Below are 26,809 nucleotides of genomic sequence, written 5' to 3'. Positions count from 1 at the left end.
CACCTCACTTTCTGTCCCTGTAATAATTGGATTTTGAAAAATTTGGCTTGTTGTGGAAACAAGGTTGGTGAGAAAGCTTCAGTGGAGATATCTTTTTCCCATGATAACTTTTCCAGGATTGAACCTCCCTTCCTTGGGGTAAATTTCTCTCACTTTTGGTTGTCTCATCTCTATTCTTAACTATGAGTCATTTGTAAGTTGAATGTTTGTAATTTGGGAACTTTCATTTTAAAATATATAAATCAAAGTTTTCATGTGATATGTTGTGCCCCCATACATTTCATTTTATGTATTTATGTATGTGTCTGAATCTCTTATAAGGGATTGGTTTAACCTCAGGTTTGCTTGTAAAATGGAATTACTGTGTTGCAAAATGATGCATGTCTAAAAAGAATGTCACCAACATAAAATGTATGGAAAACTCTGGTTTAGGGTTTTATATGTATGTGTGTGTTTGTGTCTGTGGTATCTAGTGCCAGGGACAGAAAGAGATAACTTCTGGCTTTGGTTAATATGCACCTTGAATTGCACAGAGTATAGGGAGGAAAGACAGACTGAGGCTGTAACATGGCTATAGCTAATCCTGTAATTAAAACTCCACTAAGGCTAGAGCAACAGAAAGAATATGATGGGTGCACTTTGGCTTTTGCCCCAGTAAGGACTGCAAGATCATCCCTCTCACACTATGCAGCTATAGCATTATTATCACACTTTAATTGCTATGACTGTATCCTATGAATGCTGGGATGCGTAGTTTCATGAGATACTAGAGCACCCTGGATGAAAATGTTATGTAATTCTACATTGCAAATCCCAGGAGTCCATTGAATAGAACCATGGCTCTTAAAGTGGAACTATTGAGCTATACTTATGTGGTGTTAAAAGGCCCACTCTCTGCAGCAGTGGTCAAGATTCCTCAGCAACTGCACAAAACCACAGAGAAGTTCAGTGAGCTCTGTTGCATGCTTACTCAAGTCACAGCTGTGCCCAGAAACTGAATGGAACTTACTCTGTAGTAGTCAGTGTGGATTTTGGCCAGCATGAAACACATGTGTGCTCTTAATGAGTGTGTGGGGATTGGCTTGGGAAGCGAATACATTTCATGGTGAGTGCCGGGAAAAGGCAGGCCTGAGTCAGTGGATGCTGTCCACTAAGCCAAGAATTTTAATTTTAAAACTGGAATATCTGAATTCAGCTCTGCCTTTGAACCAGCCCCATATGTCTGTTCGTGTGTTTGAATTGGGGACTTGGATCCAGAGAGAAAAAAGCTTTTTCTAACTGAGCAGAACAACAGAGACTCCCTAGCTTCCTCTTGCTTGTTTTCATGGGCCCTTATCCACTCCAACCCAAGGGGAAGCTTCACAGTGAGGAACCTAAAATTACACACAAGCAAAACATGACATATTCTTTTTTATTTGCTTCATTTATCTTGTGGCAGGAATTAATGGGTTGAAATGAAGCAGAGTTCATAAATGCTGCTGCCATAATCTGAATGAACTGCAGAAAATGGGGGGGGGGGGCATTTCAAAATAGATACAGCTTTGAAAAACAAACCCCCCAGAAGAAGACAAACTTTTATTTTTCTTATTTTAAAAAGAGGTGCTATGGGAATATTTAAACCTCCTCGGGAAAGGTCAGCCTAGCAGCTACAGGGCACAAATATTGCAGGATGGCTTGGAGGAAGAAAAGGGATACGTTTCATGCTGGGAGAAGGCAGGAGCAAAATAGGTCTTTGTGGACCTAGAGGGGACATCCAGTGGCTAGATCTTTTTGGTCCACCAATCACGATAACACCAAGTAGAGCCTGCATTATCAAGGGAGCTGTGGACATCTGTTGGGGATGACAACTCCCAGAATCCCCCAGACAACATGGCATTTATAGTACTAAAGAAAATCTTTCCAAGCTCTGGTTAGGAATAGATTTTCAAATCATCTTAAACATCTCTCCACCACCATCACTGTTGCCAATTTTGCTGCAGTAGTTTAGTCTGATTACTTCAGACTCAAGTGTGCATCCTCCTACTGCAGTGGTTCTCAACCTGTGGGTCTCCAGATCTTTTGGCCTACAACTCCCAGAAATACTAACAGCTGGTAAACTGGCTGAGATTTCTGGGAGATGTAGGCCAAAACACCTGGGGACCCACAGGTTGAGAACCACTTTCCTACTGGGTCAAACTCGTGTAAATATATAAAATATACCTTCCAACATTTCTAAGATGAAACAGAGACATGTGTAAACAAGAAACATCAGAATGTGGTCAAGATGACAAAAAGTTATTAATGTGGAATAACAAACAAACTAGGAGAGGCTGCAGCATTTTGCTTTGGCCTGAGCTGACTGGGACGGACAAGATTCCTCCCCCCTCCTTTTCTCTCTCCCTGCTGAGTTAATGGAGTACAACTATTTTTGCCTTTTGAACTCAATTTGTAGTTATTATGAAGGATGCTAAGGACAAAGTGGGAAAGTGGGAGGATAGAGAGAAAGATATTTTTAAAGCAGCTGAAAGGAATGGGACAACAGAGTATTAATCAGGATCATTCTTGCCAAATTTGTCTAGTTGGAGAGTGTCAGAAGCATAATACCCCAATTCCACTTGCTTCCTCACATTTTTTGGAAAAAGTCAGAAGCCACAGTCTGACCAGCTGCCCAAGAGGAGGTGCTCTAACCTCGAAATTGGGTGTTTTGGGGAATTGAGACTGTATCCAGTCAGATTTGGAAAGATCAGCTCCCCTTTTACTTTATGGGACTCATAACACCCTCATTTCTTGTATGTTAATTTTATGTTATTGTAAGCTCCTTTAGAATTTTCACCAGGCAAGAAAATGAATTATTGTAAAATATTATAAAATAAATAAATAATATATGAAAAATAAAGGAAAGGGAAGCAAACTGAAATAGCCAGCAGTAGAAGAGCCATCACCTCATAGTTCTGTATCATGAGTCTCTTTCCTGGGTTTGAATCTCTACTTTAATCTAGATCAGGCATCCCCACACTGTGGCCCTCCAGCTGCTTGGGCTTTCAACTCCCAGAATTCCTGCTATTGAACAAGGTGGCTATGACTTCTGGGAGTTGGAGGCCCAAAACAGCTGGAGGGCCGGAGTTTGAGGATGCCTGATCTAGATGGTTGCTTTGAGAGTGTGCTTTATATTATATCATATTATATTCACCATCTGTTTTTGTACAACATAGTATAATATGCATTATTACATATTAATACAACATGGCGTGCAATATATTATCCATTTAGATTTTGTTCCCAGTCCTCGAGGCTTTGAGTGGTTTCCAGTAAAATTTGACATGTACAGAAGCAACTGGAAGTACAACTAAGCTGTATATATTTCTTGTTTTCTTCTTCAGTGGATGTGCCATTAATTGTTTGTAATTTTGTTGAAAGTTATTTTAATTTTACATGATTATCCTTTTAGCTGTAATTGTTCTAACTTTTGTAAGCCTTCTTAAGTCTTAGGAGGAAAAGGTAGGATGTATGTTTGTATATGCACTTAATAATAATAATAATAATAATAATAATAATAATAATAATAATAATCTTTGTTAAATGTCTTACCCATCTCCTCTTACCAGCTTCTCTAACCTTAGCACCTCTTGGTCAGAGCCATTTTTCCTGATATTCCAGTTTGATTGAAATGTAGCAGACTCTCCAGTTGCAAACATGCCAAGTTCCAGATTCCAAAGCCTTCCTACCATTTTGTTTCTCAAGCTTCTAAACCGCATATCAAGTTTTCCTATTTAGATGACATAATACATGTATCCCTGCTCCCCAGTGTTCCGGGCCTTGCTTGATACCTACGGTAATACCCCACCATGTGCACTATGCCAAATTTGCTATCCTGACCATAGGGTGCATTGGGTCTATAATCCCAACCAAAGAGCTGCATAGATGTTTCCTTAGTCCTTCCAATAGGCAACTAGTTGTTGCCTTGTTCAACCCCATCCCTTCCCATGGTCACTGCATTCATATCTGCAGCATTATTGCTCCTGGTCTCAGGCTTGTGATGTGGACAGGAGAAAGGCAATTGCTGTACTCAAAAAGCAAATGGCTTGTTAAGGGAGATGCTTGTGAGGTCCACTTGGTACAAACAGTGCCAGTAAAGTATTATTTCCTCTGATAGGAAATTGCATGACATTTTGCATCACTGGCTTCTTTCAGAATTCTGGTTGTTCTTAGAATAACTTCTGAAGTGGTTTTAAGTTTAGTTTTGTGCTTGACTTTTGCCATCCATCTGAATTGGTTTTTTAAAGAAGAAATTATTCTAATTTTCTGCAAACAATTGATTTTATATGTGTACATCTTAATTAACACAGGGGAATTGTAAACATAGGCATCTTTTCCATTTTAGAAGAGAGAGAAATTCTGTTTCTAGTAAGTATGTTTGGAATTAAGTCTAACAAAAGCATGAATTAGGATGCAGGCAAAGGTGAGTGTGGGTTTCATAATGCAGGAGTGAAAATTCAATATGAAACATTAGTTTGGATTCAGTTATTTCCCCATATATCTATTAAGTGTGTGTTTGCCTGTGTATTTTCAGTACTGACTTTCAGGAGGAGTCTCCTGCCCCCTTTATTTATTTTTTTGTGCTCGTTGTGCATAAAACACCTCCAAGGAATTTTCAGAGACTAGGACATTTAACACAGTGGAAAAACCTCCTCTGTGCCCCCCCCCCCCCTTGCCAGCACTTGGCAATATTTTAGCAACCAGCAGTTTGGAGAATACCAGCGACTTTTTGCGTAGCAGCTTCTGGGTAGAAACAGCTTCCAGCAAATCCAGTCTTTGTTTTTGAACCATAACAGTGTGGTGGTGGAGTCAGCTTGGGAAAGAGGACTTCTTTTGGCTCTGGTAAGAAAAGCTAGTAGATTTTTGCATTTCTTTCTTTAAAAAATAAGCCAAAGTTATACATGTTGGGGAATGATTCGTGGCAGGGAAAAACATTATCTTTGGTTTACAGGAGGGAAAATGCCATTACTTTAGATGAAGCTTACCTGACTGATGTTATTTTGTAAAAGTGAATAAAATTTCAGGTTTTAGTCTTATTGATCTATCAAATCTAATTTGGAATATCAATATAGTGATTTACGAGTGAAATGTATTTCTAAAATATTTCAATGTTAAATTAATATATGTTTGCTAATGTCTGCAGTTTTCTGATAAAAGTTGAACATGACAACCTGTAATTATTTTCCCCTTTACTTTTTCACATGTCAAATGCTAGAAATGAGATGTCGTCTTCTGAAATGAATTTTCTCCATTATGAAATTTCACGTTTTATAGAGTGTTTTTCCACTGGCAAGACCTCAGCTTTAACATAGCACTGTTTCAATTCCATATCCTTCTTACATAGATTTATTCTCAGTTGCTTAATATCGCTGTTAGAGGGGGGAATTATCAAAAAGTTTTATAGTTGCAGAAAAAAAGAAATCCCTGTATAAAGAAAATTTAAAGAGTCTGAAATGAGAGAGAAATGACAAAGAAGCGAAGGGCACCATCCACCAGGATGCTGTCTTGTGCCAGGATTGTAGAAACGAAGGGGAGGTTGGCAAAGGCTGACTGAGCCCTTGCACAGATCGCATTCATTTCAGGGCTGGCACAATGTTTCGCTTCCCAGTGAATGTTATGGTAAGATTTTTTTTAACCTTTAAAAATATGCAATGTGACTTTAAAAATAAGTTATTTAATCATTTTAGAAAGGAAGGGAAGCAGACAATCTTAAAAAGAAGAAATCTGAAAACTCACCAACAGTTGTTGGTTGAAATATTGTAAAGCTCTAATAAAAGGAAATCTCTTAGCTGACTTCCATTGTAGTGGCGTGGAGGATTTCTGGAGGAAAAAAATTCAAGAGAACGAAAAAGCTTGTATTAAATTTCAGTAGCTGTGCTCTTGATGGAGCAAGAGCAGCAATGTACAAAATGCCTGAAGAAATTTCCTTGCTATACTTTATGTAATCTCAGGATTATCTGAGATGGGCAATTATTGTGCAGACTGAAAGGCAACGGCAGAGCTCTTGATCTGGGTAATTTTGTGAAAAGATCTGAATAAATCTAGACAGGGACCTAAGTACTGCTGCTCATGAGTTTTCAGTTGAGTATAAAAGTACATGGTTAGTATAGTCTGATCGTCGTATAATTGAAATTGAATTGTTTGGCATTTTTTCCTCTCACTCCTCCTTTGGTAGAACAGAAATATTCGCTGCAAGCTATCCAGAAATGTTCAACTCCTGACTGTAAATGCAAAACTGAAAAACAAACATATGCTTGCTCTTTTTCAATATTTCTGGATTCATTAAATAGGAACTGGCGGCCTCGAAGCGAGAGTGGGGAGAGAGCGGTGGTTTCAACAAACCTGATCTTTTCAGCAAACCAGATCATGGTCAAATACTGTTCCAAAAGTATTGAAGCATGCAGGCCTCACAGAGTATGAGGTCAATTGCCGCATATTATTTGAAGCTCATAATAATAACTAGCCCCATTCCTTGTTCGCAAGGTCCATAGCTTCACGCCATGGCAGTAACTGCGGCTTCCTTCTCTGCTGCGAGTCAAAGGCAGGTGAATGGCAGAAGACATCAGCTCAAACTGTGCAGAAGGAAGAGGAGCTGAACCTGCAGAATCTTTAGCTAAAAGGAACTAGAGGCTGGGATTGCAGATCATGTACCCAAATTTTAAAAGGTACTACTGATAGGTGCTCAAGTTTTCTGATCACAATGACTGACCAGGAATTTACATTTGAACAAAGGTGCTTCAGAAGCCAGCATGCTAAATAATTATCATTTAATTATAAATCTATAGTTTAATTTTACTACTTCCTAAACCATCTGAGGCCTTATTAAGAAAAATGAAATTAAAATAAATAGTTCCTGCTTTACGAAATAAGTACCTATAAAATACTTTCATACAAAATCAATAAACATCAGTGATTTTATGGAATATCAGTGTTAAAAAGGAAAAATGCATTGGGTGAAAAGTCTATCCCAAATTCTTTTCTTTTATGTCTTTCTGATGTTTTTAAGAGATTTATAAAAGTGCTAATGTCTTCCCTTTGGAAACAGTGATATTGTAAAGCACTAAACTGATTCAGTCATTCCTGAATCTTAAAAGTTACATGACAAAAGCTGGAGTCTTAATACAATCCTCTGGAAAAAAACTATAATTTGTAACTTTAACATTTTTTAAAAAATGTTCTGATTAAGTTCACTTCGAATTGATAACATTACAGATGATGTAGCAGGAAAACAAAACCTTACTTATCTGCTTCTTTCTGAAAGAAGAGAGAGGTTCCAGGATCACTTGTGGTATACTTCATTCTATACAGTTGTGGGCTGTGTTGAAATCATGGCTCTCTTCAACAAATACCCTCATATCAGTACAACCCTGAACAGCATCAAAATATTCAATAAGGAAATAAAAATTATATAAATTTTGTGGGGCAGGAGGGGACCATCTAGGAATGCATTTGAAGGTCTGTTTTCTTCATTCATATACTCTGGCCTTCATATTCAGCAATCTGTATATCAAACTTGTGCATAATTTGCATTTCTGCTTGATATTTGAAGCTGGCAATTTCAGTGGTCTCCTTTATGCCCAGCAAAGAAATAGCATAATGGCAAGTAAAAAATGAAACAGAGGCAGCCAGGCAAAGAGATGAAGTGTGATAAGGGGATAATTGATCTTGAGGAAGATGGGAGATCCACCTGCAGGACATTGGTTTTCTGTGAGCAGGGACAGAATGTCCATAAACTTAGAGACCTGAAACAGATCCTTTAAAAAGCAAGCAAACTCAGGTTCGTGAATCCAAATGTATGCGACTAGACCTTACAAAACTGTGTGCATGGAATCACTTGAGATTAAAAGATCTGGCATGTTTCTGATGGAAACTGTGTTTTTGGCAAAATCACTGCCCATCCCAGGGTGGATTGGACCCAAATGTAAAGAGAAGTAGAAGGGAGTTGCAGTTGCTTCGTCTTCAGAAGTCTGAAACGCCTTTTCAGTCCCACCAGCTGAGTTCAGTAAAAGAAGAAATGGGTTGCAGAATCCATCACGGTAGATGCGTTTGTTTTTGGAACATCACTGATCTGAGAGGCACAGATTGAATGTTACTTTAGGTGCATCTACACAGTTGACTTAATGGAGTTTTACAACACTTTTACTGCTGTGGGAATTGTAATTTTGCACGTTTTCTCTGCCAAAGCTAGCTAGGAAAGCTAGAATTAAGAGCAGGGTATGGAACTGTGCTATCTTGCAGATGTTGTCAAACTGCAATTCCCATCAGTCGTAGACCAGCCGACAGTGAGGAATACTGGGAGCTGTAGTTTGACAGCAACTAAAGAGGTATATAATTGTTACTTTTTGTAACTCATAAAGAGGGCCTAAAGACAAAAGACCAGAAAAATTCAACATAAAAATAAAATTTAAAGTGCCTCACCAAGATACTATCTCCCAGGATCGAGCCATGACAATTAAAGTGTCAAACTGCATAAATTCTACAGTATAGATGCACCCCTCATCAGCATTACTTGGATTGCTTGTGAGGCCAGGCTGGCCTTGTCAGCATCTCTGTGCAACAGAGTGACTGAGACTCACATTTCATTGTTTACTGAATATGGAACCAGTTTAAGTCACAGATTTCTTCAGATTCAGAAGAAAAGAACATAAGATTTAAAAAGGTATGCATGTCGGAGAAATTAAAACTGATGGATTACTTCATTCAGAGGTTTGGATGCTTCACCAAGAGACACTGCTTTTAATTGCAAGCAGATACGTCCTTGTTCGTCCAGTGCTGAAAAAGATTGAAGCTCTTGCGCTAGACTGGCACAAATGGATGAGGATTTAACGTTAGCTAATTTTTTGACTAATTTACCAACATTTGCAAATTTCTTCATATTTCCCAATGGAAAGAATTTGAGGTTTAAGAAGTTCAAGCACATGAGCAAGCAAGATGGACAATTTTCCAATCTCTATCAAGATTGTTTCCTTTATGTGACAAAGTACTCCCTGTGTGCCATTTAGACACAACGACCAGTATCCTGGAGCCCCTGGTGGCGCAGTGCGTTAAACCGCTGAGCTGCTGAACTTGCTGACCGAAAGGTCGGCAGTTTGAATCCAGGAAGAGGGATGAGCTCCCGTTGTTAGCACTATCTTCTGCCAACCTAGCAATTCGAAAACATGCAAATGTGAGTAGATCAATAGGTACTGTTCTGGCGGGAAGGTAATGGTGGTCCATGCAGTTATGCTGGCCACTTGACCTTGGAGGTGTCTATGGACAGTGCTGGCTCTTCGGCTTAGAAATGGAGATAAGCACCAACCCTCAGAGTTGGACACGACTAGATTTAATATCAGGGGAAAACCTTTACCCTTACCAATATCCCTATGACAACATTCATTTACCTTTGAGCAGAATCATTGAATCATAGAGTAGTCTCAAAACATTTCACTTCCTCAAACACCCGGCAGGTAACATTGAAAACTGCTTTAGAAATATGTCTTTTAAAATAATGTACAAAGAATACAAAGCTTGCGTGTTGAGCCTGCAACTTAGCCTGTTTTGGCCCCACATTGTATGCTTTATTTTTATTTCAACACAAACTGATTGTGTAGAGGAGTGCTGATTGGCTAACTTTTGTGACAGTCATAAATCCCACCATCACAATTAGCACTGTTTCAAGTTTTTAGTGGACTTTTCAAAACATATTGTCTGTTTGATAAAAGAAAAAAAAATCAAGAGACACTTTTCTAAATGATAAGTAACATTTTATGGCTTACTAAAAAGAAAGAAAATGTAAGTTCACTTGAGGGATTTGGAGACTGAGTATAATAGTATCGAGGGTAGAAATTGAGAGCTTATCTTTAAGTAAGATGGCGGGATGACAACATTACATTTAATATGTCTTTTGATGGGAAAGCAGGAAGTCAATTTTAACCTTTTTCCCTTTTTTTTAATTTTAAAGGCAGAATTTTAGAGGTTCAAAATATATAGGTAACACTGATATATTTCACACATTAAAATGGTGCACAATACACTATGTTATATGATACTTGTCCTTTTTACAACGGTACAATAATATTCCAGCCACCTGGAAACTTAGGTGTGTGTTTGGCATGGATAGGGTTTGTGTGAAAATCTATGTTGGATTCATGGCCAGGCTTGTATGTCAGAAACTCACAGTTGGGAGGAAGTTTCTGGCTACACTGGCGCCTATTTTGATCTGTACAGATCCATAAATGCTAAAGTATTAAAACAGATATCTTGCTTTAAAAGTTTCTGCTCTCCCAATCAAACCAAGCCATTGTTTAAAAACAATTCTGCTTTGCTTTTAGAGAATAGCTTGTGCTTCAAAAACTGAAGCCAAACTTTTGGGGCCTTCTCCATTTTTGCTAGAAAGACACAGGACTCTTTCTCCATACTCCCCGGAAAGATGACTCACAGGTGACAAAGTGTGATAAGGAGACACACAGGAGATTGTCTCTAAGGCCCCTTCCACACAGCTGAATAAAATACCACATTATCTGCTTTGAACTGGAATATATGGCAGTGTGGACTCAGATAACCCAGTTCAAAGCAGGTATTGTGGGTTATTCTACCTTGATATCCTGGGTTATATGGCTATGTGGGCTTTTAGGCCCATCTATACTGCCATATGATGCAATTTCATCATGCAGTTTAGCTTCCTTGAACTGGATTATATGAGTCTACAATCCCATCAATTGCAGTTCAATGCTGTTACATTTCATTATGAAATTGCATTATATGGCAGTGTCAATGGGGCATTTGATACAAATTTAGAAATTTGGAAGAAATGTAAGGAAGTGGCAGGAAACCCAAAATTGGAAATGACTTTGACATATATGTCCATTCATTTGGGGGGCACTTTACTAATTTCTCAGTCAAGACAGCCAGGGAACACAGTGTAACAATCCACATTTCTTGCCTACCCCTTGGTTTCCCTATTCCTTTGCCTATTGCAGTTTTGATCCTTCTTCACCTAGGCATCCTGTAACATTTTAAAATGGAGAGACCCTCAGTGTTGGCAGGCAGGTAGGATATTATTAATTTTGCCTACTTACAGGTACCTGTAGGAGGAAGGCACATTTCCATTATGATTCAATCATCTTTAATAGGGAGATTCTTACAAGCACAATGTATGTTTAGAAGTGACCTCTATGTGCTTAGTGTTTCTTACTCCAAAGTAAGAGTGAATGGGGTAGACTGTATGCAGTCTTTATTACTTCTGGACGGATTCAGCTTAGATTGCTGATGTAATGTTTGTTAGTGGTTGGTCATTTTGTACTCTTTTGATTTATAAGTCTTGGGAAGTTTCATGGGAATCTGGGTGGCCCAATTTTGCCATGTCATGGCAATGGGGGAGATTATCTGCCCCTTATTCTAGAGTTCATGCCTATTTCTCATAGCAAGACAATGGTGATAGCAATAAAGAGAATGGAACAGACGGGTGAAGAAGATGTGAAGACGTTAGCTTTTGCTTTTAAATTTAAAATGCAGAATTTACAACCTTTTATGGGGCCTGAATCATAGCAGACACAGTAAGTGGCAATGCTGATGCTGAATTGACAATAGCATGGATCAAATACTAAAATATGAATAGTATGCAGTAACAGTCGGGTTGACATGTCATCTAGTTCACTCTGGTACCAACTGAAAACACAGCTTTTTATTAAAGCCTGCGGGCCCTAATTTATTTTCCCTCCAAAAGGTATCTGAACTGTATAGCTTCAAGTTGTTTTAACATGCTAAAAAGATATTTGGTCTGTTTGAATTATATTTATTGTTTTAAATTCTGAATTGTATTCAAACAGCTGAAATTGTAAGCAATTTGATGATATAGTATAGAACAAAAATATACATCTGTTTATGACCACAGATTTGGACGATTTTAGAAAATTGCCATTATTAGGGCTTTCCCCATTTTTCAACAACAACAACAACAACAAAAACGTATTGTTGAAGGCTTTCCCATCCCCTTACCCCCCCCCCCCACAACAACAATATTACATTGATGTAAATAGGATCACAATAGCATGTTTACAAAAATCGTGTCATCCCTTGGAACATATCATATTAGCTCACTGAAGGCCCAAAACACGCATCAGTAGCTAGCAAACTGTATAACCAGGAATAATTCCATTTTCAGCAACAACAACAATGTGCTGATAGCTTTACAGTACACACAGCCCATCTGTGAGCATAAATAGCTAGCTTGTTTTATATATCCCATTACTGGTTTCCCCTTAGCCTCTTCTTGCAGAGACTCACACAACAGGAGAGGAGTGTCTCTGCTTGCACTCAAGAATAGTAGTGAATGGCAGCTAAGCTCTATACTTTGTTACACAAAAGGTATCTCAAGTACTTTGCTACATCAGCTGCTTGCCCTGTGATATCTAAGTTGCCTGCTGAGAGCCCTCTCAATCATATTTAGAAGATCCTGAAATGCCTTTTCTACTCATTTTTGCTGATAATATACTGCCTCTTGTAAAGAATCCCAAGAAGCAGGACTGCATGAAGACATGGTTTTAGCTATGTTACATTTAGGTGGAGCTATGATGTTGCCCCAGAAATGTATGTTAGATACAACTTGAAATTTATTTTAATGTGGATTGGGGGGGGGGGGGGGAGTCTTTTGTCTTTAAGCCCTCTTTGTGGGTCACTGAATCAAGAAATGACCATTGTGTACCTCTCCAGTTGACGTCAAACTGCAACTCCCAGTATTCATCCCTGTTGGCTGTGCTAAGACTGATGGGAATTGCAAATCGACATCTGCAAAATGGCATAGTTCCATACCCTATTCGGAACTCTAGCTTTTCTAGCTAGCTTGTGCATAAAACCAGCACTGCTGAGATCACATCACTCAGGTTCTATGCCATTTAGGTTGGTTGTATAGTTTGGCTGATTCTGCTCCTATCTGTTTTTCTTGAGCTGGTTTCCCGGTGTGCAGCTGGCTCTTTTTCCTCATGGTCTTTCTCTGACCTTTCCCCATAAGCATGGTACAACCCCATCTCACCCTTCTCTTGGGGCACTGGAGAAGGACAATCTGCCAAGTCTGCCTTTGCTTCCTTTGTTTGGCCATCCATTTCTGTATCCTGGGATTGTTCCTGTGCTGCCTCCATGTAGCTTTCTCTCCCCACCCTTGCTCTCTCTCTATAAAATAAAAATTTGGAAGGGGAATAGGGGGAAAGAGGAGGACTGGAATATTTTCCATATGTTGGCTGCGGGATGAGTCTGAATCAGGTTCCCTTTTCACTCCAGTATAGAATCTGGCAGGCACGCAATTTTCTCATTGTGCCAAGTGATATACTATAAACTTGTGAATTGATGCTGTCTTTTAACATTTGAAACAGCAGTGATGTGTTCCATAATGCAGGAGGTGTCCACGTACGCATATGCAGGAGAGGGGTATTTTTCTCCTCTGGTTCACATTTTGTGTATTCCATCCTCACAAAAAGGGATCCTTGCCATCATCTATTGGTTTCTATGGGATGTGTGGAAGGGGAAGACTGCAATGAAGTAGGGAAAAATTGAGCCCCAAAATATTGGGAAAGGGAACACTGTTTTAACTAAAAATTATACACAACCCTTGAGTTATGAGTACTCTGTCTGAAGAGGGCCTTCTTGGTGGCTGAACTTGGAAATTCCCTTCCCAGGGAGGTCCCCTACCTCTGGTCCTTTCAGTGACAAGCTAAAACCCTTTTATTCAGACAGGCTGCATTTTTTGCTGAATTGTTTTCAAGAGGTTTTTATTTATTTCTTAATTATATTTAAATTGGATTGTTTTAAAACTGAATTACTTTAATTCTGTTTTAATATTTACCTATTATATGTTTTTATGTGTATTCCCAATACTTGGGGGGGGGGGGGAGTGGAGTATTTTTTGTTCATTTGTTCTGTCATTTCCGACTCTTTGTGACCTCATTGATCAGCCCACCAGAGCTTCCTGTTGGCTGTCTCCACCCCCAGCTCCTTTAAGGTCAAGCCAGTCACTTCAAGGATAACATCCATCCATCTTGCCCTTGGTCGGCCCCCCTTCCTTTTTCCTTCCCTTTTCCCCATCATCAGTCTCTAATCTTTCCTGTCTTCTCATGATGAGGCCAAAGTATTTCATCTTTGTCTCTAATATCCTTCCTTCCAGTGAGCAGTTGGGCTTTATTTCCTGGACTGCTTTGATCTTCTTGCAGTCCAAGGCACTCTCAGAATTTTCCTCCAACATCATAGTTCAAAAGCGTCTATCTTCCTTTACTCAGCCTTCTTTATGGTCCAGCTTTCACATCTATTGGTTACTATGGGGAATACCATTGCTTTAACTATATGGACCTTCATTGCCAGTCTAATGTCTCTACTCTTATTTTATGAAGGTTGGTCATTGCTCTCCTCCCAAGAAGTAAACGTCTTCTGATTTCCTAGCTGGAGTCTGCATCTGCAGTAATTTTCACACCTAGAAATACAAAGTCAGTCACTGCCTCCACGTTTTCCTAACTCCACGCAGTTAGGCAACTCTAGACTTTGAATTAGTGGCCTTCCAGCCACCACCACATCACCCTTTCTTCATTTCCTTCAAAGTGTTGTAAGCAAGTCCTGCTAAGTTGAGGAAGCTCTCATTCTGTTAAATCAGGCCTGGGCATCTTTCCCCAAATCTTGCCTTGATAGCACCACATAATATTTGAGTCCTTGCAAGTGTTTATCGATTAGAGGGTGGAGACAGAGATAATGCTGATCTGTTACAGGAAAGACCAATGTTAGTGAAAGTGTCTGTTCTAGAATAATTTATAGAACTGAAGATAATCATGCATCCAATTCAACTATAATACTGTTATGAAGTTTCCATGGTAGTTTGGCTCATTTTCTTGTGGTTTCTCTATTTGGCCAAGGCTGGATTGGAGATATACATCGATGTAATATATTAGCCAAATCCTTTTCTGATGATTAAGACACTGATCTTAAACCTTCAGCACCAACCTCAGTTTCTCAAGATGTGAACCATGGAAGGCTTTCAGGCAATATACCTGAAATATAGTCCTTCCTGATCTTGGCCTTTGCAAATATGGGAGCTGACTTAAAAAACTCATCCTGACTTTGCTCTATAACAACTGGTGAAGACAGATTTGGAGGATTATGTGTGCATGCATTTGTGCCTTCAGGTTGTGTGTTGTGAATTCATGAATATCATAAAGTTTTCTTAGGCAATTAATATTTGAAAGTGGTTTTGCCAATTCCTTCTTCTGAAATACAGCCAACAACACCTAGTGGTCCCATCCAAATACTAACCCAAACGGATAGAGATCAGATGGAGCTGGTGCCTGTAGAGTATATAGACCCTGGAGGATGATGATATCCTGGTATAATATCACTAAAAGAGAAAGAAAGTGCTGGGCATAGAATCATAGAGTTGGAAGAGACCACAAGGGTCACTTAATCCAACTGCCAAGTGTAGTGTGTAGTACAGACACATATATAGTTTTTGGGAGTCACCTATTACTATTGATGGATTTGATGGTAAATGATATATAAGCAGAAATATTCATGATCTAATTTGATGCTAGTTGATTCCTCATGGTTGACCCTAACAAGTGTTTTAGGCATTTTTTTATGTTGTGGAAAGGAACTGCACTCCATGTTGTATTTGAACCAAGCTTTTATGCTTCTCTAGCTAACTACCAAGGGGTCTTTCAAGGTAGAGAAGTGCACACAACCATCTTGACAAGAGACCAAAGCTACATTTTAGGACGGTTGTTCTCAGAATCGTATAGACTAGGTTGATGTGTGTTCACTGCCCTAGTTCAGCTTGTGTCCACAGTTGCAGAAAATGTTTATTCAAGCAGCTGGAAGAATTTGAGGGGAAAGTGCCTAAGCTAGATTGTTGCAACAAAACTAACAAGTATCCTATGGTACAGCCCAGTTCAGATGAAAGTACTGGGCCATAGTTTCAAAAAGATAATATTACAATCAATGTGTTAGTCTTTAAGGTAAATTAGACTCTCAATTGTTTTTCAAGCAGTCGTCTCACTCAATGGCCCATTCCTGCTCCAGAAGGATTATGGAACCCCTGGATAATGTTTTTTTAAAAAATTTATTTTATTACAACGCCCAGAATCTCCCAACCATAGGCCATGCTGTAACTCTTTCGAGTCCTCATTCAGGGAAAGAGATTTAGGAGGAGAAACGTTTATTTTGTTGGAGAAGAGGGAGATTACTGAGAAGCAGCACAAATAGGCCCAGGTACTAATTGAGCCAAACTCCAGAACAGTGCAGAAACCACGCTGTTTTTACTTGAATGCTGGAAACCACTAACAGGAGCCTGGTGCAAAAGACATGCACTGTGAATTCCAGAATTCTGATCCTAGGAATTTAAGTAGCAAAGCTCAAGTGATCCAACGATCCATGCAGAAGGAGATAAACACACAACTGACTCACGTTTGCAGTGTAACTGAGTGGGGCAGAGTGGTTTTATTGATGCCCTTGGACAATTGGGAATCAAACTGAAATTTTTGCCTCCTTAATGCAAAACCCTGAAGGCTGTCTTCTGCCTAGAAGTGTCTAAAGGAGTGGAACTTTGAGGCTGCAGAGTGAAAAGAATGAAGTAAGAACAGAGAAAAGGATAGGATCGAAACATGGATAGAACAAGACAGGGAGTTTTGGAAAGACCATCAAGGAGGTAGGAGATTCACAAAATTAAACTAAACTTATCAAGCGTCTGGAGAACAATCAACTAAAATTATCAAGCGTCTGGAGAACAAGCCCTATGAGGAGCGGCTTAAAGAACTGGGCATGTTTAGCCTGCAGAAGAGAAGGCTGAGAGGAGACATGATAGCCATGTACAAATATGTGAGGGGAAGTCATAGGGAGGCGGGAGCAAGCTTCCTTTCTGCTGCCCTGCAGACTAGGACATGGAGCAACGGCTTCAAACTACAGGAAAGGAGATTCCACCTGAACATCAGGAAGAACTTCCTCACTGTGAGGGCTGTTCGGCACTGGAACTCTCTCCCCCGGGCTGTGGTGGAGGCTCCTTCTTTGGAGGCTTTTAAGCAGAGGCTGGATGGCCATATGTCAGAGGTGCTTTGAATGCGATTTCCTGCTTCTTGGCAGGGGGTTGGACTGGATGGCCCATGAGGTCTCTTCCAACTCTACTATTCTATGATTCTATGATTCATTATTATCAGACCTCTCTGCTATACCCTTCCAAGATTTCACAGCTGAAAACCAGGCAAAGCAATATCAGACTGTGTTCAAGATCGCAAAAGATATGAATAAGGAAAGAGAGGTTGTGGCAGTTTCCTGTTTGCCTGAACCTTCCAAAAAGGGCACGATTCCACCCCACCTTTGCTCATATCTTCTTCTGATGCATTGAGCACAAAAGATAGGGGCAAAGACAGAGGAAGAGATAAAAACTGGGACATTTTAAGAGCAACTGAAAAAAAATGGAACATGAGAGGACTAATTAGGATTCTCCCTGCCTGATCAGTTTGAGAGCATGCAAATCCAGACAATTGGAGGGCATTCACACTTATAATTATAGCACCATGGTTCCCCCTTTTAACAACCATGACTGCATTCTGTGGAATTTTGGGGGTTTTTGTTCTCTAGTGAGGATTTTAAGTGCCCCTCCCTAAACTGCAAATCCCAAGTTTTCACATGATGATTCCATGGTAATTACAGTAAAATCATAGCACTGTGATTGTGTAGAGCAAAAAGGCCACTAATTTTACATTTATGTTCAAAATGATCATTGATGGCTATAGGAAACCTGCAAAAAAACTAGGGCTGTTGTTGGGTTTTTTTTAAAAGTATCTTATTACCACATTCAAAAGCAATTTGAATGTTGACTTTTCTCTTCCCCTTCCCACCTGCTGTTGGAATGGATGGAGCCAAGATTGTAGCCAAGGTGGGAGGGGGAGTAGGGTTTCAAGCCCCCTCCCTGAAAATTTTCAGTTTTTTTTTTAAAACTTGATTTACTCATGAATTTTAATTGATTAACTAAATCAACAACAACAACACATTTTATTGATTAGCCCATTGGCCGTATCAAAATATTTAACACATAGACATACGACATACAAGCTGCAGTACAACAGAAATTAAAATAAACAAGCTGTTAACAAGGTCCCGATCTAGATCAAATATCTGCATTTCACCTGATTAACCAAATCCCCATGAGTGTCCACTGAAGTTTATGTGTCTTGAGTGTCCACTGAAGTTTATCGATGAAGCCTGATTTCTAAATTACCTTGCGTTATGGAACTAGTCTTCATGATTTGCTAAAAAGAAGTTTCAATACCCCCCCCCCCCCCCCGAATTTTTTTTCTGGCTATGGCCCTGGATGGAGCTGTGCATTCATGATCTAAATGGGATGAGGTAGATAGATAATGGGAATTTGGAGAGCCGGTAGAAAATGGGTAATGAGGTTAGAACAGGATTTCATAGACTGATTTAAACTGACCCAAATTCTTTGGTAGCACAACCATAACTGGAAAATTTATTTTTCAGAAGGCTTTTTCTTTTAATTTTATTGCATTTACCTACCAGGAGTGGTTCTGTGGTCATATTTACTATACTTTTAAACTGCTTGATGACCAACATGTTTGAAGTAGTGTACATGTAGTGTGTAAAATACAGATAAAAAAAGAGTAACTAGAGACATTAAAAATATCAAGTTTTTTTCTAATAAAAGCAGCAGCAAAATTAAAACACTAAAGCATATAAAATCAAAGTAAAACCTGCAGCAAAGTAGAATTAATTATGTGTTGTGGGAAGAAGTGTTTTCTTTTGCTGCTGAATGGATAGTTCACGGCTTTTAGTGTCAGGACTGCTGAGAGATGGCCCTAGGCCCAGGACAGAAGATAATCAGACCTCCCCCCCCCCCCTCCCTAAATTATCTTACAACACAAATTTAACTAAGCAAACTGTAAGAAATGCTTGTTGAGCAAATATGAACTGGTCCTAGTAGTTCTGTGCGCGGTGGTCTATTACTAGGGCCCTGGGCCTCAAGGGTACGCTTTGCTATGTCTGAACTATAGCAAATAATTGCTTGAGCTTTCAGGATTCCTAGATATGCTGATATTTAGCAACAGTCATAATAGGTAATATCTCAGTCTGTTGGGATAGCAACATTTATTTTGTACTGTTTTATTTCTTTCTCTAAGTTGTTAGGGGTCTGGTCTCTTGTAAAGTCCAGGCCCTCAGAATTCTGCCCCTGTATCATGCGTCCTCTGAGCATCTACAAATGGGGAAAAACCCATTGCTACCCTGCTATTGAGACATTTTGCTGTCTATGTGATTTCTCTGCCCCAAGACCTAGGGTGATACTCATAGAAAATCCAAACCCTGTTGTTTCTCTTCCTCTTTGCCCAGCTTTTCTCCACCACTGTCGGAGGGCTGTATGAGCAGCCATTTCCACTCTGCTCGCTTTTGGTTTCACAATGTTTATACCTTTCTAAATCTATCTTGTGCCCACACCCATTGCACCTTTTTTCTTAATGAAAATGAAATCCAAACAATAAAGCTGGAGGAAGGGTCCTCAACAAACACATCCCTCATTGTTCTTTTTGAGTAAAAACTGTACAATACTGGGTTGTTGTGTGTTTTCTGGGCTGTATGGCCATTATCTCCTGACATTTTGCCCACATCTATGGCAGGAATCCTCAGAGGTTGTGAGGTCTATTATATTATATACCTTACAACCAGGGCCGTAGCCAGAAAAAAAATTCGGGGGGGGGGGGGGGGTTGAAAATTTCGGGGGGGGGGGGGTTTAACCCCTTGCACACACCCCTCCCCGCTACAAACCTGTCAATATCTGCTTGAGATAGTGCCTGGAGGGACTCTTAATGTTTTGTGTCTCATAGACTTAGCATGGGGATTTGGTTAACCAGTTAAAATTCATGAGTAAACCAGGTTTTTTTTTATAACCTGAAAAATTTTGGGGGGGGGTTGAACCCCTAAAACCGCCCCCTCACTACAGGCCTGCTCACAACCTCTGAGGATGCCTGCCATAGAACATGGCCATACAGCCCAGAAAACACACAACAATCCTGTGATTCCAGCCATGAAAGCCTTCGACAACACACTATACAATACTGTTTTAGATTAGGTACGTGGAACCTTACATGGTATTCCAAGTATCATTCTGCAGTACAATAGATTTAGGGGTTTAAGTTCTTTCCTAATTTTTACAACTACTGTAATACAGTATAGACTTCAGTGAGCCAGTAGGGTGAGCACTGAACTACAATTCCAGAAACCTGGTTCGAACCCCCACTCAACCACAGTGTAACCTTGAGAAAATCATACTCTCTCAGTCTCAAAGGAAGGCAAGGAGAAATGCCTCTGAACAAATCTTGTCAAGAAACTCCATGGTAGGTTCATTTTAAGGCAATAAATCAGAAATGAATGGAAGGCACACTACAACAAGGCAAGGGCTTTGTCTTTTTCTCCCTGCCACAATGACTCCAAAGATCCTTTCCCAACCTCTATGTGAAGTTAGATACTGCATTGAGAGGTAAATGTAAGTTTGCTGAAGCCAATCTTCTCTGCCCTTCAAAGCCAGGTAGCTCTCGCCCAGTATGAAGTGATACAATGTGTCAATGGCTGGGCAGCTCCAGGTTCTCTTGACTGAAATTTCCCCACTCCTGCCCTAAATAATCTGTGCCCCAGATATTTGAAAAGTGCCTTGTCTTGTTTAATGTTGCATACCAACCCATGCGTTACAAATGTTCTGGAGAAGCTTTTGCTTTGAGTTCCCTCATCTATGCAAGTGCAGTTACTCAGTCACAGATGTCATTGGTGGTCACTGTGGTTGGCCTTCCTTGGGAACATTTGCAACCTTTTTTTTATTAATTCAGGGAAGTATTTTGCTGGTCTGTGGGAAAGTTGACTGATTTGTTGTTTGTATTTGAAGGGTGAAATTTTTAGTTAAAGCAGAGGCTGTGGAGTGATACTATTTCATGTGTGATAAGAAAACCTAAAAGTATGTGAACCTGACTATTTATTTGCAATATGTATGCCTCGCCCTGGTGTGTATTTAGGTACCATCAGGCATCTGTGTAATATCCCAGGAGTCTCTTTTTACCTCTAATGTCAGTGTTAACTCCATCACTTTAACCTCTGGCCCCACCAGAATTTATACTGCCATGAATGAGATGGCTCCAGGGCATTCAGTATTTTGTGATGCCATAAAAAAAATTCAGGAGTGGTCAGCCTCACATAGTATTTCTGCAATAGCAGAAGCAAAGTTCTGAAAAGTTACTTTTTGGACTACATCTCCCAGAATTCCTAGTTAGCCAGTGGCCATGCTGGCTGGGTGACTGGGAGCTGTAATCCAAAAAAAGCCATATGAATTTTACAATTCTAGACAGTTGTAAACTCTGGCATAGGTGTTGTATGTAGAGAAGGACTCAGGTTCCAGATTTAATACCCAACCTTATGTTTTTATATAGTCAGCATCATTTCCCCAAGGTTTTAATCAAGGATGCTGTATATACTAGGTGACTGCATATTAAAAGTGAGGCAAGAATGAAAATATCCTGAAAGCAAATGAGCGAATCCATAGCCCTAGCCCCAGTATTATGAGTGCATTACTCTTAACATAGCGATTTTGCTTTCATTTACTATCCTATATTATGCTAGATATGTGTTCTGAAGCCACTGCAAGCTGTTGTGCTTGAGGGGTAGGTTGGTCCATTTCCAATATGCCAAGCATCCCAGATTAATTTTGCATGGTTCATTTTGGTTTCTCTAGTTTTCAATGGTCATGTCAAAGAGGTTTGCACAGGGTACAGAAATGACTTTTAACCATGTTCAGTTAGAAGATACCCTTCTAATTTCTGAGATTCTGTCAACTGGAGACACTTTCAAAATTATCCTTAAGTGTTAGAAACTTTTTTAAAGCTGAAAATCGTAGCAACCCATTTCCTATATCCAATATCACATTCTCTGACGCTTTTGGGTGAACAGAGTTTATAAATTAATGCCCTCCACAGGGTTTGGACTGCAATTCCTGTAGTCCCTGGCCATTGGCCATATTTCCTGAAATTCATAGATGTTTTGAACACCTGGAAGGCACTATGAACTTATAATATCCTTTCTCAGCCACATTTTTTTCAAATGATGTTCTAGATGCATTTTGATATGTCATCTACATTATCCCCCCCCCCCAAAAAAGGGCAGATTTACTTGTGTGTAGGAATCTATTTATTTCTTAATCACAATTGACCTTCCACGTTTATGGGTCTGATTTTTGCGCATCTGATTATTCGTCCCTCTAGGATTCTTAGATTGTACTGTGTGTGACTTTATGGTCACCTTCCATTTGAATTTGCATTCCATGCAGTCATGCTGGCCACATGACCTTGAAGGTGTCTATGGACAATGCCGGCTCTTCGGCTTAGAAATGGAGATGAGCACCAACCCCCAGAGTTGGAAACGACTGGACTTAACATCAGGGGAAACCTTTACCTTTACCTATAGACTCATGCTAAAGGACCTAGAGCAGTGGTTCTCAACCTGTGAGTCCCCAGATGTTTTGGCCTTCAACTCCCAGAAATCCTAACAGCTAGTAAATTGGCTGGGATTTCTGGGAGTTGTAGGTCAAAATCATCTGGGGACCCCAGGTTGAGAATCACTGACCTAGAGGTTCCTGGAAAGGTGTTCTCTCAGGTAAAACAAAATTAGCAATGTTTAAAATTTGCAATGTTTAGCTTATATATTGGTCTTGTGCCCATAACCCTGGTGAATGTGGAGGGCTGATTGTATGTTCTGGATGTGAATGCTGTTTTCTACAATGGTTTATGGAAAACAATGATGGGATGGTTGCAAAGGGTTCAGAACCAAGGCAGTTACTCCTACCAATCTACCAAGATGGTCTGTTTAAATGCAAGTCCAAGCCCCAACAAGTGAGGAGGAGGGGGGGCAGGAAATGATGATGTGGCAGTTGGCAAGAGACTATGTATAAACATGGGGCAGTTCAAAGCTTACCCGGGGACTTTTGAGATTCCTTGTTCATTTTAATAATTATAAGATATAAATCGTTGCGTATACTGGAGGTTAACTTGCAGAATTGGGAGCCAAAAGAGGTGAGAAAGGAATCAAAGGTAAGAGAGATGAGGCCAACTTAACTTATGACCCATTCACCAACTCATTGGTTGGGTTGCATAAGTGTTTGTTTGGTCATTAGCTAAATCAGGTTTTGAGATAGCCAGCCCTGGGGAGAAGGAGTGACTGATTGGAGGGAGAGAGGCAAAGATTGTATTCCTCAAAGAGCATGTTGCTCCATTGGAGGATTCCCTTGTGGGAGAAAATAGAGGATATGTAAATTGGATGAATTAGGTGGTTCTGCAACTGAGAATTGTACCTTGTATTGTGCTTCTTTGAGGCTATAAGGTATTATAGCATGATGGGGGTGTCTGTTTCATAGGAAAAGCCACAGTATTTCTGTGAAATAAATAATATTCTCAATGGCAGTAGCAGTAACAGCATCACTTGTTCAGATTTGTTAGGGGCATCTGGAGCCCTTTAAGCAAGAACTGGAAAATCTACTACTAGCACTACTAGAAATACTACTAGTACTGCTAATGTAAAATAGCAATTATAATAATAATTACTGATTATAGTACTTATAAAATATAGTACCCACATGAAAAAGATGGAACTTTGAATTATTGTTTGTCCTTAGCCAAGGGGAAACTGACCTTTCCCAGATTTGTTATAGGTAAGAGTGGGGGGAGCATAGTGTTGGGGCTCTTCCAGACTGGGCAAATGTTTCAAGTGGTTGTGGATGTTTTGCTGCAGTTTTTGCATGTTTTGAAAATATTCAAACAACATCTTTTATTGTCTCAGGCTTGTGCTAGTTACAACATTTTATCCCAACCTGTTTTTCCCTCTTATTTTTATGTTTCCTTCTCTATTGAAAGAAGAATTATAGTGCTATAGGGCATCTGTGACACTATACTTGCGCCATAACTCTGAGTTTTAAAAAATCTAAGAAGAGAACACTTCCCTTCAAATCATAGAATCCCACCAGTAAGACCATATTCCAGATTTTCAAAAACCCTAATGGGCGAACCTTAATGCAGATCCCAGAAATCAATGTGAACATAAATAATTGAATAAGCGGACAGAGAATTGGCAACAACCAAGCAATGAGCTATATCATGTGGATTCACCTTTCTTTAGACCAGTCTGGATGAGCCCTTAGAGATAAGCTTTACTTCCTTTCCCTTCTCAACAAATGTTAAAAGGGATCCATAAGACATTTACAATATCTGAGAGAAGATTCTGGCTTTTGCAAAAACTGAAATATTTTGCCTTTGAAATCCAAGACAAATCACCTCTTTTATCTGGACTTTTATTATTGTGTAGGAGCTTTTCCAGACTGGTCTGAAGAAACTGAGCTCACACAGAACTCTGTTGTTTTTGTAGGCTGTGATCATATCCATGTCTGTTTGAGCCCTGTTATTGGACTGGTTCCTGCTATTTTTTTTACTGTGGAGTGTGCATGTGTGTTTGCTGGACATAGTGATTTTTTAGATTCTCACTAGAGGTTTTTTTTTTAAAATGGGGCTATGATTTGCTGAGATTGAGGAATATTCCTTATTTTGAGATGGTGATGGTGCCAGGTCTGAAAGGCCCGAACTATCCCAACCATTATTGCTGCCTGGGAATCTCCTGTGCATACATACTTTACCAAACCTGGAAACACGTTATTCCATGTCTGGTTGGGAATTGCATATTTTGAATAAGAAGGCCACCTTGACAGATGACATAGCAGTACAACCTGCTCTGTTCCTTCTCTGATTGCTGCTTTATAACTTACGTAGAATCATAGAGTTGGAAGAGACCTCACGGGCCATCCAGTCCAACCCCTGACTGATACTTGACAGATACCTGCTGCTTTGCTGTCCACAGCTGCATTATATTCACTGTCTGTATTGGCCTGCCAAAACACCTGCAATGAAATCCCTCCAGAACAGATGAATTACAACAGAAGCAACATCTGATACCAAATGCAGGCCTGTGATTCTGCCATTGTCATTCTTCTTTTCCTGCATGATTTTCTGACATCTTTTTCCTGATGAAGGAACCAGTGAGCTTTTAAAGTTTGCAGGAAGTGTTTTGTGCATTTTGAGTGGCCAATGAAGATATCACTGTTTTCAAGATTTTGTTATATTTTGCTGCAAGACTAAAATGGCTACCTTTTAATGCTTACTTTATAAAATTCAGTGGCAACTGATTATTAAAATATGCAAAGATGATAGAAGGAATGGAAATAAATAATAATAATAATAATAATAATAATAATAATAATAATAATAAATTGTCAACATCAGTGTAATTTTATTTGTAAGGAGATACATTTGTAAGGAGATATGAAAGATGTTGGCAGTCTGCTGTCCATTATGTCCTGTTGACTGTTCTTTAAAAGTAGCTGGCACAAATCAAGGAGACCTTCTGCTTGAAACTGAGCAGCAAATGGCTCCTCTTGATCCCACCCCCAAAAGCCACCCAACAACCACCATTTGTCTTCTCTGACAGTAAAAAAAACAACGGCCAATTGTTATAGGTCTCTGCCCTTTCATGATACCCCAAATCTTCTGCCTAAGATAGCCGCCTCACTTTGTTCAGTGGTGGGACTGAACCTGCCATACCTCAGTACGTAGCATTCCCACCATCAACAATTTTGTAGCTAATCATTTCCATACTCCCCACTCAGCAATCCAAAAGCTTGGGGAAGAGAAAAGTAGGGCCTGGAATCTTACTTTTCCCATTAAGCTCAGACAAAAGCAATCTGCTGCAGGCTCTCTTAACTTGTGTTTTCTTCCTCATTAAAAACAATTGTAACCTTTTCTAGCTTGGTTGTTGCTTGGCCACATGTGTATTGGTTTGTTTTTGTGAAATGTTGCATACATCAAGGGATTTTAATTCCCCTTCCTAGTTTCCTCCACATTTCAGAGGAATAAAATACCTGTCCACATTAAGAATATCTCCTTCAGTGCATCCATCTCACAGAGCTTAGATAGCATTACAATGATGAGTGTGCAAACTGAAGTCACAAAGACCACAAATGTGTATGTCTTGTGCAAGCTTCACCTGAATTCTTCAAATAGGATGTCTATCTGAGCCAACAAAGGTTAATTTTGGACTGTACTTTTCAGAATCCTCTACCATGCATCATTAGTGGCATGCTGGTTGAGACATTCTAAATGCAATTTTTCCAAGGTTAATCCTGGGCCCTGGTCAGGTTACACCCTTGTTTGAGGTATACTTGAGCTTGCTTATATAGGAAAGAATGAACTTTCCAATGCATGTATTGTCCCAATTGGGTTCCTTATGTGATGAAAACCATAGAAATTTCCAGTGTTAGAGAGCACAGTTCTTAATCCATGGCCATTGGGCCTAACAACATCCTTGCATTCATGTCCATCTTTGTAAAGCAATTTATAAGGCTAATTGAAAACAATCCCGAAGCTTCATGTCCTCGCTAAGCACCACTCCCTCCACTGCCTGCCTTTAGAAAAGTCCATAGATGGGGAAAGACCCTCCTATGTCCTATCATGCTACTTTCACACAGAAAACCTTCCATAGCAAAGGCAGACACTACCATTCTTTACCCCAATCTGGGCAGGCAGCCTCTTTTCAAATTCCCTGTAACTGGAGGCATGGCTGTTGGCTTCTTCCTATATCATGTGGTGAGGAAGCGGTGGCCATGTTCTGTGCTATGGGGAGTTTTTGTTGGAGCCCAGCACCAAAGCAGAATGAGCCATCTCTCCCCTCCACACCCTCCAGCAATGTTTGCCAGCAATTCTAC

The 26,809-nt window shown here is 39.7% G+C and overlaps 1 protein-coding gene across 9 annotated transcripts in view; it reads left to right on the top strand.

The window, feature by feature from the left end:
• nfix (nuclear factor I X) overlaps positions 1-26,809 on the top strand; it is a 303,800-nt gene that overhangs the window by 30,603 nt on the left and 246,388 nt on the right. The window contains exon 1 of one of the 9 annotated variants that reach the window (XM_016991146.2): positions 4,701-4,857. The exons of the other annotated variants lie outside the window; for them this stretch is intronic. The gene's annotated coding sequence lies outside the window, so the exon portion shown is untranslated. Of the gene's footprint in view, positions 1-4,700; positions 4,858-26,809 lie in introns of those variants that run through there. 9 annotated transcript variants of the gene reach the window in all.

This window comes from Anolis carolinensis, chromosome 2 (assembly GCF_035594765.1).
Source record: "Anolis carolinensis isolate JA03-04 chromosome 2, rAnoCar3.1.pri, whole genome shotgun sequence".
Lineage (NCBI taxonomy): Eukaryota > Metazoa > Chordata > Lepidosauria > Squamata > Dactyloidae > Anolis > Anolis carolinensis.
Note: the sequence above shows the minus strand (reverse complement) of the source record. Positions and strands in the feature narration are given on the sequence as shown.